Raw genomic sequence first — 17,609 nt, forward strand, 5'->3', positions numbered from 1 at the left:
GAACTGCCAGCAAAACAAAGCATATTTGCAACAAGAGGAGCAGATTCTAAATATGTCCCAAGGGGCAGACATCTTGCATTGAGTTGAGTAATGCAGGAAAATAGTGTGTGGGGTTAACAGAACTGTTGAAGCAGCTGTGTACAACATGCAGTAAGTTATAGCAGACTCAACTGGAGCATCTGGGGTGAGCTGACATGCAAGGCAGCTGAACTGTGTGAAGTTCTCTACTGATTTATAGCCCTGTCAGAAACCTCAGTGAGACAGGTTTGTGTGCTGACATAATGATTGTTTATTTTAAAGCTACAGTAATCTGCAATAGAGACCACTACTGCAAGTTTTGGCACACAGAAATTAGGTAGAATTGTACTTGAAAACTTGTTAGATGAGCAATTTACGGTACTACAGATTGCATTTTATGGGAGGCAGAAAATAGATCTTCATATGAACTTCACCCTGTTGCCTGCCGAAAGTTCATTTGCAACTGTAGACGCAGAAAGATAAAAACTGCAGCCAATGAATAACAATTCATTTTATGCATCTAAACGGGTGTGGTATAAAAGATCTACAGTAATTAGAGAGACAGTCAATATGTCGACCCTACATGGTCAACACTGTCAAAAGTCCGACATGGAAAAGGTAGACAGTAGAAAAGGTTGACAGGGGGCGTGGCCTAGCGACGGAGGGGAGTGGACGCTGACTCCTCTGAGCTCCTGCACCCTTACCCTATTATAAGTTCCCCTTGCCTCTTTACGCCTGCTCTTTAGCCTTTATTACTTCCCCCTCACCCTTGTCTCCGGTTCTCCATGGTCAGGACTGTGCTGCAGAGCCGGGGAGTGTTGTCAAACACTCCTGCGGGTTGCGGCCTGTCCTCCACATCCGGTCCGGGGCCTTGAGTTTCACGTCCTCCCGGCGCATGACCCAGAAGGTCTACATCTGCGGACGCTCATTGCGGACCCCGTACCGGGACCTCTCCACTCACAGCCACTCACACTGTTGGACACGCGGCCGGACACTGCTACCTTTTGCATCCTCGGTGGGGGTGTTTGATCAGGCCGCTGCTGCACACGCACGGGCGAGCGTGGTGCCATCCATATGCCTATCGGACTGCTTCTATGCTGTGAGGCTATCCCTTTGCTGTTGTCCAGTGGATACTGCTGATGGGTGACACGAGATTCAAGTTAGTCTTCATTATCTTCTCTCCCCAGGCTGCCTGGAGTGCTTGACTGCAGGGCAGTGACCTGATTGCCCGAGAGACCGGACACGTTTGTCTTGAGCCCCTGTGCCTCCCAACCAAAAAGACTCATTGTTCCATCCGTGGTCCCTGAGTTGGCTTGAATATTACCTCTCCACACCCGTTGACACCCCACAGCTGCCTCCGGTGCAGGACCGTGGAATCAGGGAGCACTCTGGAAGCTCCCACGGATTGCCGCCTGCACACACTTCTTCAACCGCGGCCCCCATTACCTCCTTTCCTGTTGCTGTCCAGCCTGCCAAGTCCCCTTCGCATCTAAGCCGGACTCCTGCCTCGTCGCTACCTGCTCTATCTCCCACTACCATACACTCCGTCTGCTCGGCTGAGCAGCAGACGTCTCTCCTTGCGGGCTCCGGCTGATGGGTCCGGTCTCCCTGGCGCACCTCTGCGTGGCGGGCAGACCCTGGCTGGTGGGACATTTGCCTTGTGGCTGCGGCTCTCCTAGGCACTGTAGTGGATTTCTTCCACCTCGGCCACTGTGCTACACCCGTACCTCCTGGTGGCCTCTGGTCGGACGCCTCCAAGTGCAAGCTGACTCTCCCTTCTTATTACCTGTGGCTGGTTCTGCTATTTGTCTTCCTGCATTGCAGTTATTCGTCCCAGCATGCTACTCTGATGTGACTGCTATGATATAATTCTGCCTTCACCCGAATGCTCCTATGACATGATATGACAACTCAACTTCCACATGGATCCTTCTTTAATTGATATTACAGACGCCTTTTGTCTCCAGCTCCTTTACCTGAATTGATCAGCTTTACCATGCCTCCCAAGAGATATAAAGTTGCTAAAACAGTTTCCCAAGTGGCGTTCTTTAAACCTTCTCCTCAAGCCGCTAAAACAAAAGATGTAAGGAGTGGCACCTCTAAAACTGCTGCACCTGTTACCTCACCACTTAGGGGTGCGTCCACTCCAACCGCTGTTGACAGACACATCAACGCCATCGAAGACAGTGATTCGCTTACAGTGGGCGCTATGAAGCATCTCCTAACGCAATTTAAGGATGAAGTGGCGGCAGAATTTAGGGCCACCATGAAGGAATGTCAGAGATCCATCGATGAGATTGGTGGCCGTACTGATCATCTAGAAACAAAAATGGGTGAAGTGGTTTCTTCGCATAACGACCTGCTCTCTTCCCATGACCTGCTTCAAATCGAGGTTACGGCACTCAGGGACAAACTTGCTGACTTGGAGGACAGATCGAGATGTAACAACATAAAGCTGCGAGGTGTCCCGGAGGCTGTCGCTAATAGCGATCTAAACAATTTCACAGTTGACCTCTTTAGCAAACTCCTTCCCTTATTTTGACCCATGGACTTTCTGATTGACCGTATCCATAGGCTTCCAAAAGCCAGGAATGCTCCTGATGGTGTCCCACGAGACGTCCTTATGAGGCTTCATTACTTCCATGTGAAGGAGGTAATTTTGAAAGCGGATAGACCCTTGGAGGCTCTAGGCTCACTTCAGTTGTTTGGAGACCTATCCCCTGCTACTCTAGCAAAAAGGCACTCTCTATACCCCATCACTTCAGTGATGCACAAAGAAAATATTTTATACAGATGAGGAATTCCTACAAAGCTACTGATTTCTCATAAAGGTTCCACCGTTATAATAACAAACGTTGAGGAGGGTAAAAAGATCCTCGCGTCATAGAACTCTGCAAGCTCCTCTGCACACACCTCTCATGACCAGAGCCTTCAGCGGGACTGGGCCTTGACAGATGCAAATCATTAAGTATCTTCTGTTTACTATGCTTGCATTGATTCTCTAATCGTTTTGTCATGTCTTCACGCCAGTTCCTTATATGTTGTTCATTAGGGCTTTATCTTTATTGCTTATTCATGTCTTGTTAGAATGTCTTCATGTGATGTTTCGGCATCACTAGTACATTGTTTTGTTGTTTGCCTCTGCTGCCCCAACTGCCTTTCAAATTTATTTGCTTGTTATTTCGGAAAGCTACCCGAGCTATTTTAGCTCCGGCAGTTGGCATTATGGGGGAACGGAGACAGAGGAACTGCGTTTTGTTAACTCTTAATTCAGGTACGGGCAGTTTGACCACTACCCCCCACAGTTTAATTCTGAGTCGCCATGGTTAGACGTGCAACTGGGCCCCCTAGAGCGGTTATTGTTATGTTTTTCCCTTTACTGTTATTCTTCTCTTTCTTATCGTTTTTTTCCCCTTTCTCTTTCCTCCTGTCCGGAACTTGTTGCTCATACTTTTTACACACAAGTTGGTTGCATATACCTCTGCAATCTTCTGTATATTTACATTATGGTTAACATTGTATCCATAAATGCAAAGGGACTTAACTCCCCACACAAGGGAAGGCTAGCACTTAATTACTTCCATAAACTTAAAGCTCAGATTGTAGATGTCCAAGAGACACATTTTATTAAATCTTCCCCTCCACAGTTTACTAATGTGAGATTTCCTCAATGCTACTTGGCTAATGTGCCAGCGAAGAAGGATGGGGTTGCAATTTTAATAGCTCAACATTGGGGGTCATTCCGAGTTGATCATAGCTGTGCTAAATTTAGCACAGGTATGATCTTCCCTGACATGCGGGGGACGCCCTGCACAGGGCTAGTCCGCCCCGCATGTCAGTCCGGCACCCCCTTGCAGAAGTGCAAAGGCATTGCACAGCAGCGATGCCTTTGCACTTCAAGAGTAGCTCCTGGCCAGCGCAGCTTTAGCGTCCTGGCCAGGAGCTTCTCATTGCTCGCAGGCCCGCAGCGGCTGCGTGTGACCTTGGGCGATTTATTTCTAGGTGATGACTTGATGTCCTTTTCTCAATTGCAAGAGAGATTTGGGATTCGGACTCAAGATTTTTTCAAGTACTTGCAGGTGAGAAGCTGGTTACACTCATTTACACCAACACAACACCACAAACCCTCTCTTCCGGCTTATATTAAAAGCCGACTCGAGACGTCCTCACGTAAATGTGGGATTTCGTGGTGGTATCAATTTCAATTATCAAACAGCAAACAGACTAAATTAAAAGCTCAGACTCTATGGGAAAGAGATTTAAATAGATCTTTTATTGATGAAAAATGGGACAGTATATTTAGGTCTTGTTTCAAAGTCTCTAAGTGTGTTAACCACTCCGAAATGTTCTATAAACTTATACAGAGGGCCTACTTCTCCCCTGAAAAGCAACATAGAATCTGGTCTTCACAATCTAAATTGTGTTGGAGAAAGTGTGGCTCCACAGGGGATATCTTTCATATTTTCTGGGCATGCCCACTTATACATCCACTTTGGAAGGATGTTTTCAATATGATTAGCATGGTTTTAGGGTTAACCATCCCCCTGGACCCAGCTTTAGCACTATTTCATTTATATTTAGACCACCTCTCTGTAGGCAACCGTTATGTATTGGGGCATATCTTGATAGCCACTAAAGCTGCTATTACCCAATTGTGGAAATCTGAGAACTTTCCTTCTTTAGTGACTATTCAAAATAAGATTCAGAAACATTTTATATTCGAAACAGCGGAAGCTAAATATTCCTCCTCAGCTAACTCTATCCATATTAAATAGTTTGGTTGGACAGATTATAGAGAAAGAGAAGGCCAGCTAACCATTTATAACTCTCCAATTGATGCATCTGTGCTTCATCCCACGTAGACTGACCTTCTCAAGAATGTTGTGTTATTAGCTATTTTACTGACTTTGCTATGTCTCATTTCTGTGTTTTTGATTTCTTTGTATGCCCAATGTAACCAATTGTTTATTCAACCAACCAACTGTACAATATTTGTGTTCTGATTCTGGTAACCGTTCCGGACTGCCCCTATGTTTCCCTCATTTTTTTTTTCTGTTCCCCATTTCTGTGTGAAAAATCTTCTAATAAAAATTTAATGATTAAAAAAAAAGAAAAGGTTGACAGGGTCAAACGGTCAACATGGAAATTGTGGACACAAGCGGTTTAGTTTTTGTGTCATTCAAGCCAAATTAAGAAAATGTTTAAAAAAAATGAGAACCCCCCCAAAAAGTGTCTACCATTGTCATGTTGGCCTTTTAAACCTGTTGGCCTTTTGGCAGTGTTGACCGAATGCATTTCGACCATATAGCGTCGCCCTATTGTTCTATCTAGACACTGTCTATCCATAGACCAGACATCCATCTAAACACATAAATGCATTTGTACGCATTTCTGTATAATTTAGAGTCTTGAATTTCTGTCTTGCTTTTTTAAAGTGTGCTGATGCTTTCTGTGGTAATGGACATGTTTGTTTTCATTTCCATTAATGTAGATGCAACAAAAACAGATGTCATGTATTGCTTAATGCATGTTATCATTTATTTGTGTTATCAGGAGCAGCAAGTGGCAACATTTTGTTGATCACTGAAGATAATGGTGCAATCTCAACTTCATCTACAGAAACAGAAACATCTATAAATAATATCCATTTCCTGTATAAACATAATTTAGAAATAGATATATTTGTAGATACCTTTCCCAGCAACAAAGTTGCTTACTAAAATGAAAAAGCAGGAAATTAAGTTGTTGACTGTGTGTGAAATAATTAACATCTAGAAAACGTATGAAAAATTAGGGCATATTAAGGATTAAAAAAATTCTAACAATTACATGAATACATACCTTCCAACATTTGTAAACATCTGAAAAGGTGCATGGCCTGTGTAAAAGGGGCATGGCTTCACGGGAGTGCCGTGATCGCGAGACACACACCCTGTTTTCGTCACTGAGGGGGCATGCACAGCAATCTGTCAGCTGCTAGCATGCCTCCTCTCCCTCAGTTTCCAGCGTCTAGTCAACGCTGCACTGCTAAGCAGGGCAGTGATGACAAGAGCCTCCCATCTGCCCCCCCCCCCCCCCCCAGGACAGTTGGGAGGTATGTGAATATATGTGTGAGGTATGTGAATATATGTGAATATAACAGAACTACTAGCACATTGAAATGTCATCATTATAGTCCCACTTGGTTGGTGGCATGGACCCACCAACCAAGTGGGAATACCCGTTGGTGGTCGGGATTCCGGGCGTCGGGATTTCACTGGCTGTCGGGATTCCAACGTCCACCTCCTAAACGCCGGTATCCTGACAGCTGGTATATTAACTGCATCCCAGTGGAAAGGCAAGCCTGAAGTTACAGAGCTTTATAAAAAAATGTAAGGCTCTTCATAACCAGTCACATTTTCTTCTACATTGTGGACATAAAGAGATATGTCCCAAGAAATATAGCCTCGTTCAGCAAGAAAAATGTTGTGAAAAGGCCCAAGTTCAACATAGATAGAATAAAATGACCATTACTTTACTTACTCGTTTAGCAATTCTTTATAATAAATGGAAATTAAAAAATTAACTTTTTAACCCAGGACTAGTTTCTCTCTCTTCAAAATCCATTCACATTGTTTCTTTATTAAAGCTTATTAAAGGCCTCTTGCAGGGTCACAAAGTAAATTTAAATACCTGAATAATATTATGACAGCACTCACTTAGCCTAAAATTCATATTTTCCAAAAAGAAAAACATCTTATACATTCACATATTTATATTGCATGATTTATCATGTCGGACATCTATGTATAGCTATCCTACCACTTGCATTTTGGTTCCATGAAATAGACTTATTACAGTACAATGGGAAGAAATCCAACAACATACAGACTCAATTAGCTTTTCCATCGATGCTACAGAAAGCTGAGGCTTCTGCCATTCATGACCCAGAGCACTTTGCGGAAGATGCAGCTATTAGACAGCTAAACCTTCTGTGAAATTATCTATACTATGGAGCTGATTCTGAGGTGGGAGCAAAACAAAAAGCACAAGAAACATTGCACTTGGGAAAAATCATTTTGCACTGCAGGTGGGGGAGATTTAAATGTGCAGAGAGAATTAGATTTAGGAGGGGTGTGTCCAAACTGAGATTTACTGTAAATTGCAGTGCAATAATAAAGATACTCAGTGTTTGTGGATTAGACGCAAAAGCAGTCAGTATTTAATTGCTTATTTTTGCTTTGCTCCCAACCAGTGGCGTTTCCAGAGGTGGTGCAGTCCAAAATTGAAATAGAGGAGTCCACCTACTGCCACCCCAAGCACTGCCAAACATCGCCGGCTGGGACTCACTGGCAGTTGGTGTGGCTCCCCTATTTGAGTTATGGACTGTGCTGCAGTCCCACCCATGGAGCCCCTATATGTTTAGCGTTTGATTCTCTTTAGTTGGCATCAAAGCCAAATCTCTTTACTCACTGTTTTTATGTAAACAAGTGAAGATTTAGACATCATAAGCAGAAATATAAAAATGCCACTTGCTTTACAGAAATTATTTGCTAATAGCTTCCTCACAAGTCTATACATAAGCAGGCAGAGTTGGAATGGTACAATGTCAAGTTACTGTACATAGTAAAACATGGGTAGGGGGCCAGCAAGGCCACTGTAGCCTCTCATGCCATTGGCTTTGCTCTGATAAGGACTTCTTCTGAGTAAGTGTCGCCTGGTGCATGTGCCGAACAGAAGATTACATCACTTTGCTCGTTTTAGGTTTTGGCGGTTTTGGGGACTGAGGTTGGGGTTGGGGAAGGGGGAGGGGCATTGCCAGGTCTTCCTCAACTCCAAGCTAAGTAGAGGCCACCTGCATCCACAGTAGTTCATTCATATAGACAAAGGAGATAAGACTGATATCTACTAGCAAAACATGTCTGAATTTTTTCTAAAAAAGCATAGAAATTTATAGCACTTCGCTGACGTCAAGATGAGCGCACATAAAATCCTAAAAATGTTTCCGTCATGTTATGAAAATGTTAACATATATTGTGTCTTTGTAAATGTAACACAATGCTTTTTTCTAACAATTGAATTAACTAGTTCTATTCGCTTCAGTGTTAACTGATCTGAGAGACTGGTTAATAAATACTGTATGTTCTATTGTTCAAAGTCTACTTTTATGACAGAATCTAATATTCAGTTTAAATTATAACAAATGTTTCTCCCAAGCATCTATCATCAGACGTATATATCTCTAGGTGGAGTTCGCCTTGTTTCAATTTTGTCTCTCTATTGGATAAGATAGAGATTTCATCCACCAAAATGAGAAACTATTTCAACGCTTCAGAACACAGGCTGGGAGAGGTAAGTAACATGCTTTAAGTGGGCTCTGGGTTGACACATAAGGGGGCTCTGGGCTTCAACTGTACATAAGGGAAAAACTGGGCTGGCACATAAGGGGGAAATCTGAACTGGTACATAAGGGGGATAGATGCATTGGCACATAATCAGAACCTATGGGCTGGCACATAAAAGGGACCTCTGGGCTGGCACATAAAGGGGAGCTCTAGGCTGTCACATAAGGGGGTTCTTGGCTTGCACATAAGAAGAGATTTGGTCTGGCACATAAGGGGAGCTCTGGGCTGGCGCATAGGGGAGAGTTCTGGACTGACATATAAGGGAGATATCTGGACTGGCACATAAGCGGGCACTGGGCTGGTACATACTTGCAACCAGTGGGGTTAATTATTTCATTTCAAGATAGCATGAGTGTTAATATGTGATTAGGGATCCTTGAGGCTCTAAGAAGACTTTATTCAGGCTGAAATTTGGTTGTAACCTTTATGTCAACTGTACCTGTCATTGGCATCAACGGGCATCTGGTATTACCTTATATGGTTTAGCAGTAGACATTTAGCCACATATTGATGGAATGAGAGCAGCAACGCATTATGGGTTATTTCTAAACAAAGGGGCTTTAGAAAAGTGATGGTGTTTCCCAGACATACTGTGTCTTGGTCTTATATATGTCTATTCTTACTGAGCACATGTAAGAGATAAGAACGGTTCATGCTATGTGGTACTAGGAAGTGACTGGTACATTTTAATATGGGTTAACATCCAACAGCCAACACCCAGTTTAAGGTATATAAGGCAAGATAAAAATAAGAGGTTTAGTCTCTCACAGGACCAAGGGAACTGCAGTCAAAATGGTGCTTGATGTATATGATTGATCAGAGCATTTGAAGACAAATTATGGTGCTCCTCGGAATTGAACTACATCTTGTGTCAAGAAAATGATTAGCTGGTGTTGTCTGATAGCTTAGACACAAGTTTTACATAACTCTTGTTTGTTACTTTGTAAAGTGTTTCATTTATAATCAGTAAAATGATTACCTTGTGTCAAACTATTTCCTTTCGGTCAGAGGAACGAAAAACCCACACAATACAATACTCAAGGGCGCTCTGGGCTGGTATATAAAGACATAAGTGGGGGCAAGATATTTGTATCCGTTTAGTGTTTCTTATAATAAGATTGTATCAGCAAAGAACCCTTATATAATGTTTGGAGGCAAACTGAGAAAAAAAATCTAGTCTCTATTCAAAGTAATTTTCTTAATATGGTACACCAAGAAAAAAGTATGGACACCCCTGCCCTAGGCCCAAAGTTTCCTATTGAAATACTCAGCAAAAATATATATAAAAAATTGTGCTTACCCACAATCCTTAGGTTCAGCTAAGTGTTGTTGGACATAGTTGCACATCAGTTTGTCCACATCGCTTCTGATTGGCAGCCACCATCATTAGCCTATTATATTAAGCAGAAGAGGAGGATGGAAGGCTTGGAGTGGGGAGAAGTGGAACATTTGGGAGGAAAAGGACTAGTGCAAATGATCAGTGGGTTGTGGCAGCACATGGGAGAAAAAGGAGGAACATATGGATGGAGGAACAATGGAAAACATACATACAAATGGGGGAACTGAGAGGTATACATTTAGAGACAGGGATACAGGTACTCATACATAAGAGACAAAGAGGAGATATATCAAACCTTCTAAAGAGTGGAAAAATTTACCATAGCAACCAATCAGCTTCTAGCTGTCATTGTATAGAATGTACTTGATAATACATGGTAGAAGCTGGTTTGCTATGGGTAACTTTCCCACTTCTCTGCTCTTTAGAAGGTTTAATGAATTTCCCCTAAACTAACTTATAGTGTAATGGACAACAAGGTGGCAGGAGTCAGGGGTAGGCAAAGGAGAATAGGGATGCTGCCTAAATTGAATTCTGACTTCTGTCAGTACTCAAGATGCGGAGGAGAACAGAAGGGAAGCGGCAGTGGGTGCTGGGATACACCATGGCTGTCCTTCACCATTTACCTCAACTAAACCTTAGTCCTCTTTTGCTATTGTGCTACATGACCAATCATGGTCAGAGTGCCTGGTATTTTTCAGAGGTATCATGTTGGACACACATCCAGAACACTTATTTGCTATATTTACAGATGTTTTGGTGGCAACTGCTGTTACCAATGAGTCTGCAGAGACCACAAGAGAAGGAACAGCAATGGCAATACTAATGACATGTGGCCTCCCTTGGACTAACAGCTGGACTTACATAATATTCCTGCATATCTTTCAAATAACACTAGCCTTAGTGTGATGACTCATTGCAGCGGTCTTGAAATGTCTCAATAATTTCCTATTTCCTGTTGTCAATTTATAAGGATATGAGCAGTGTTGGACTGGGGCATGAAGGGCCTACTGGGGGAATGCAGTGGTAGGGGCCCATGCGTAGGGGTGTGGCCAGCCACCACATTGGTTTACATAATCATTAGAGACTGCATGGGTTGGGCCGTTGATATATATATATATATATATATATATACTGTACAGTCAATATTGCTAGCGCATGCATGATAATGTAGCAGATTAATAACAGTAATGCATGATAGAAAATACACCATAGTCCTGTGCATTATAATGGAACATATGCATAATGTATAATTCAAGTGCACAGTCTGGAACCTCTTCCCTAGAGGAGGAGGTGAGGGGCCCAGGCAGTAGGGCCCACCGGGGGGGTTCCCTGTACCCCTGTGGGCCAGTCCGACCCTGGTTATGAGTATGTTGGAGGTAGGACACAGAGCTCATCTAAACTTCAGCTACAGTGGGGCTGGTTAAAAAAACAAAACCAAGGAACTTTGTATATGGCACAAGACATGTTTCAATGCAAGAAACGCAAATACATTTGTTGTATTTGCACACTTGTAAATACTGGCTGCTTTTGCATGTTGACCACCATGTGCTGGACAGCTTTATTATTACACTGCAATTAAAATTACAGTTTGGACACACCCCCATTGTGTAAAGTTACTGCTTTGCTCTCAACCAGGGCTGGACTGCCCATCTGGCAATTCTGGCATATGCCAGAAGGGCAGGTGGGCCAGCCTGGTCCCACAGAGAGTCTGGAAGGCTGTGTGTATTTCCATGGAAATAGGGGCATGCTTCAAGTCCACTCCCACATGCATTGTGTCCGCGCTACCCCGGGGCACGCACGTCACAAATGCCAGGGCCGAACCGTAGCTCCAGTTCATCCCTGCTGTCAACTCAGAATCAGCTCCAGTACCTAAAACTGCCATTCCCATGCCAAGCTAGATTAAGAAATGTCACAAACATAATGTTGTGTAATAATAGCATCAGTTTTTAGTTTAGTATCCAACTCGCTGTAAAATGCAGTGGTGAATGCAAAATCACCAGAGCAATTCAATATTGCTTTGGTGCAGGGGCAGCTGACCTGAAGGTCAGCTGTCCCTGTGATCTCTATCATTGCTTCTACTGAGTCTGACTCGGCATTGACATTGCGCATGCATGATCTGTGGTTCATGCATGTGCAGAAAATTCCTCATGTCCAGTGGAGAGAGACAAACACTGGTGAAGGGATCTGAATGGACCTCTCTTTGCAACCTGGGACTCCTTCCCATAGGAATCGTGATCGGACACCGTCGTTCTCCTAATGAACTTCCGAGCAAGACAGGTAAAGAGGAGAATTCAGTGAAAATTCCTGTTAACTGTTTAACGAATGGAAGCAGCAGCAAAGTTTTACAAAAGTATGTGAAAATTTATATTTTCTCCTACTTTTAAGAATGAAAATTATGCCCCACGGCAACAAAAACATCTGTCTTTTTTTAGAAATTCATTGTTTTGCATTATTTAATGTACTAAAATGATTTTTTTCATGAAGTCACTGCTTGTGTCATTTTAACTACCCCAGGAGGTGCTGCCAAAACAAGTAGTAAACTACAAAGCTAATTAGGAAGTACGGTTTTGTAAATTAATAAAATGGGGACAGGAGTGAGCTTCAGTTAGAGCAATAAACTTTGTAGCTGTATCTAAAATACAGCATCATATGAGCCTTATATAACAAAATGAACAGATTTTATTAATGGACAAATTTAATTGTATTATTTTATTCTTGTATCCTAGAAAAATGGTTCAGAAAACCGCATACAGTATAATATATATATATATATATATATATATATATATATACTGTATAGATATTTTACATGAGCCAATTGGCCGTAGGTCTGATAGGTGCTTAAATCACATACAACTCTCTCTGTAAATAATGTTCCCACTGAAACTGACCAGCAAAATGACTAAAGCAAGGTACTACAGGCTTCAGATGTAAATTCCAGCTTGTCTCATTTACCTACACATGATCACACCACTGACAATAGCAACATATGTTTTTGGAATTACATTGTGGCATCAGAATTTTGGGATCAATGCGACAAGATATTACACCGTTCTTACAGAAACAATTCAAAGGTAAGTAAGGCATAACATGCCTGAACGATTAGACTTTCTTGTGCAGGTGGGTAGCCATATGCTGTATGCGAGACCAGGAGAGATTTACATATATAAAGCCTTAAACAATGACTGCTAGACCTAGCTATTTACTGCTGTTGTGACTTGATACAAATTACGGAGCCAAGAAATTTTGGTTAGAAAAACTCTTAAATGTACCTATAAACTTTTAGTAAATATGGTTTAGCAGTATGTGCAAAAGAATACAGTTATTAGTGAAAAGGAAAATTGCAACAATCGTTGGGATTAATTGGTCTTTAAAAATGTGTTTATTGTTCTCTAGAGTTGTGGAAGTCAGAAGTGAGAAACCAGCGAAACTAAGCAATGGCCTTTGTCTTGAAGCCTTTACAAATTATTGTTCAGATTTTAGAGTATAATCCACAAATCCAGTTTGTATGGCACATGAAATTTTACTTCAGTGTTGCACTAATCTAAAGAATGGCACAACAGCATCTTGTATAACAGAAATTCAAAAAACAGCGCCCCAACTCAAAAGTGCAGCAACAGAAGCTAGGGTGATCCCAACCACCACAAATATTCAAGATAATAGCAACAATGGTAAGCAACTGTGCGCACCCTCTTGGTATATGCCCCAAAAAAAAACACACAGAAATTTATGTGTCAAAATGTTACACTGATTCCGTGTATTAGGAATTGAAGTGTTACAGTCCCAATATAGGGGGTAATTCCAAGTTGATCGCAGCAGGAAATTTTTTAGCAGTTGGGCAAAACCATGTACACTGCAGGGGAGACAGATATAACATGTGCAGAGAGAGAGTTAGATTTGGGTGTGGTGTGTTCAATCTGCAATCTAAATTGCAGTGTAAAAATAAAGAAGCCAGTATTTACCCTACACAGAAACAAAATAACCCACCCAAATCTAACTCTCTCTGCACGTTATATCTGCCTCCCCTGCAGTGCACATGGTTTTGCCCAATTGCTAACAAACTTGCTGCTGCGATCAAGTCAGAATTACCCCCATAATTCGATCTCAAAAAATGGGCTCCAAATGTCCGTTCTTTTATCTCAATTGTTCAAGTTCTCTCCTTTCTCTCGATGATAGGTAAACTCCATATAAACCCCAAAAATGGAAGAGAAAAGAAGATATATAGTGTAATACAGTTTTATTCAATGATTCCACAAAAAGGTTAAAATGCAACAGAATTTTACACAATAAATCCACCAAAGACTAGGCAAGAAAGCATACCGGATAGATGGGGGTGTCATATGATATCCACCCAAAAAAGCATAGTGATATCCCACGGGTACCTCCCAATCTTTTTCAGGTGTCGTGTTCTCCTCTGGATCTGCAGTCTCCAAAGGATATAGTGCCGGTTAGCTACAATCTCCCCAATCAGCTCACCAACACGTTTCTGCTCCCTGGGGAGCCTTTATCAAGGTGTGAGGTGGAATGGAACTGGTCGGGGTATTTATCCCCACCAGAGTGATCTGATTGGTCGAGAGTGTGCCAAGCCTAATTAGTATATAATCTTTTTGGTTTTTCAAATATTCATCCTCTTCTTATAATGTACCATTAAAACGTTTATTAATTGACCTCCCATAAGTGTTTTTGGATCCCATACCAGGCTACACAACGCCTTTTGCGGCGTGCGTTCCATACCCTGCGGAAGCAGGAAATGGTGTGCGTTCCAGGGTATGGAACGCATGCCGCAAAAGGCGTTGTATAGCCTGGTATGGGATCCAAAAACACTTATGGGAGGTCAATTAATAAACGTTTTAATGGTACATTATAAGAAGAGGATGAATATTTGAAAAACCAAAAGGATTATATACTAATTAGGCTTGGCACACTCTCGACCAATCAGATCACTCTGGTGGGGATAAATACCCCGACCAGTTCCATTCCACCTCACACCTTGATAAAGGCTCCCCAGGGAGCAGAAACGCGTTGGTGAGCTGATTGGGGAGATTGTAGCAAACCGGCACTGTATCCTTTGGAGACTGCAGATCCAGAGGAGAACACGGCACCTGAAAAAGATCGGGAGGTACCCGTGGGATATCACTTTGCTTTTTTTGGTGGATATCATATGACACCCCCATCTATCCGGTACGCTTTCTTGCCTAGTCTTTGGTGGATTTATTGTGCAAAATTCTGTTGCATTTTAACCTTTTTGTGGAATCATTGAATAAAACTGTATTACACTATATATCTTCTTTTCTCTTCCATTTTTGGGGTTTATATGGAGTTGACCTATCATTGAGAGAAAAGAGAGAACTTGAACAATTGAAATAAAAGAACGGACATTTGGAGCCCATTTTTTGAGATCGAATTATATTGGGACTGTAACACTTCAATTCCTAATACACGAAATCAGTGTAACATTTTGACACATAAATTTCTGTGTTTTTTTTTTGGGCATATACCAAGAGGGTGCGCACAGTTGCTTACCATTGTTGCTATTAACAGCATCTTGTATTCAGTCAAAAGTCCTCAAATAACCAAAGATGTTCACTTTGAGGAACTTTAAGGGAACATCCATATAGGTGTATTGCTCACCTATTATCTGACCTGTGCTCTTTATAGTACATATGGACAGGGATGCCGAGAGGGGGGTAGGGCGGGTACGGTTTACCTGGGCCAAAGCTAGTCTAGTGGACCGATGTGGCCCCGGTCAGTCAGAGTTTGAGCAACATCCCCATTTCTATGCCCACATTCTTAACAGTGCACAATATGATAAGTGGGGAATTTGGCAACGTCCCTTCTCTAGCATTGGGGCCCATCTGATGTCTTGGTGGCCCTACACATAGAGGAGCAAAAAGCACATCAATCTGGTCTTAAGAAAGCAATAATTTTTCTGGAAAAATCCCACAATTTTCTTTTCTAAATGGTACTGTAAACTATACATTACCTCAGCATATCAATACCACAAGCTGTATCTGTCCCAAGCAGGTGATTGAACTATTTAGGGTTTTATTGATTTTTGCCAATATTCCTGGGCTGAACAACTGTACTGTACATAACAAATATGGTTCAGTATAAGCTTCCCCTAAATAAATTTTATGACAAGCATCAATCAAAAACAGGGCACAGCCTCAATTAACTAAATAATGTGCAAAGCTCCTACACAGAGAAGAAATACAAAAATATAAAATTGATAGAATTGGTATAAAGGGGGTCATTCCGAGTTGTTCGCTTGTTAGTTTTTTTTGCAACGGAGCGATTAGTCGCAAACAGTGCATGCGCAATGTTCGCAGTGCGCCTGCGCCAAGTAAATTAGCACAAAAGTTTGGTATTTTACTCACGGCCTAACGAAGATTTTTCACCGTTCTGGTGATCGGAGTGTGATTGACAGGAAGTGGGTGTTTCTGGGCGGAAACTGCCCATTTTATGGGAGTGTGCGGAAAAACGCAGGCGTTTCAGGCAAAAACACGGGAGTGGCTGGGCGAACGCTGGGTGTGTTTGTGACGTCAAACCAGGAACGAAACTGACTGAACTGATCGCAGTGTAGGAGTAAGTCTCGAGCTACTCAGAAACTGCTAAGAAATTTCTATTTGCAATTGTGCTAATCTTTCGTTCGCAATTCTGCTAAGCTAAGATACACTCCCAGAGGGCGGCGGCTTAGCGTGTGCAATGCTGCTAAAAGCAGCTAGCGAGCGAACAACTAGGAATGAGGGCCAAAGTTATTAATAAGAGAGGGCAAACTTGCCAAGAAAAAACGAGTGATACTACCATCACAGCTATGTAACCACTGAGGTGCTTATGTAATAACCTGCGAGCTGCATGCTCTGCGCAAATTCTGGCTAGTCTGCCCATATATTTAAAGCGGCAATCATTTCAAAAGGCAAAGCCAGATTATAAGTATTTACGTATTGAACATAGTATCCATAATTGGTCACGGGATCCAGTCAAGATTCCAGCAGTCAGGAACTGATGCTGGAATCCCAACACTACTCGGAATGCTGGCGCCGGGTTCCTGACATTGATTACTACACCAGCACAGGGATCCTAACGCCGGGATAGTGATCAATGTCGGGATCCCAAATGAGGATTTGCCAGGGCTGCGAGAGGTAAACAGGAAGGAAGGGGAAGGATAGGTTTAGGCTGCGGGGTGAGGGATTCTCTACTTTGGGATGCCGGAGTCGGTCATATGACCGCCAGCAACACATCAGCCGGGATATTGTATGTATCCCCAGGTCACTTTCTATTAAATAGTATAGAAAATTATGAAATAGAATGATATCAGCCGATTCAATTATTCCACATGAAGTAGCACTGTTCATTCAGTTTTTTAAAGTTTACCATTTTGCTTCACTGATATGCTGTAAGTCACAAACCGGCACATTCAATGGGACTTCTGACATAAATTTGCCTGTGCATCATTCTCCACCTCCGTAAGTGGTGGACAAAGATACAACAGATCCCTATAAGAACATATCCTACTCATTCACATCTGAAGGTGGCTAAAAGAGCTTGCAAAGAATTGGTTTATCTCTACCTGTGTTTATTCTTCTAATGTACATACGTTCCTCACTGAACAGCATAAAAGTGAATTTAGTCAGATGACACAATTAGTGAACAACTGCACTAACACAGTATATGTTATCCACATTCCCTATCCTGCATGATCACTGCGTACTCTAACTGAATTACTACTGTGTAGCATGGTTCACGATGTGGACTAAAAAAGGATCTACAAAATGTGTAATATATAATTTGTTGATTGTAATTAAAAATAACATTATTTCTGAGTATTGGAATAAGTACGCAGTGAGTACAGCAATAAACAGCACCAC

At 42.1% G+C, this 17,609-nt stretch overlaps 1 protein-coding gene across 12 annotated transcripts in view; it reads right to left on the bottom strand.

The window, feature by feature from the left end:
- DMD (dystrophin) overlaps positions 1–17,609 on the bottom strand; it is a 3,641,189-nt gene that overhangs the window by 810,193 nt on the left and 2,813,387 nt on the right. The window lies entirely within an intron of this gene.

This window comes from Pseudophryne corroboree, chromosome 2 (genome assembly GCF_028390025.1).
Source record: "Pseudophryne corroboree isolate aPseCor3 chromosome 2, aPseCor3.hap2, whole genome shotgun sequence".
Taxonomy (NCBI): domain Eukaryota; kingdom Metazoa; phylum Chordata; class Amphibia; order Anura; family Myobatrachidae; genus Pseudophryne; species Pseudophryne corroboree.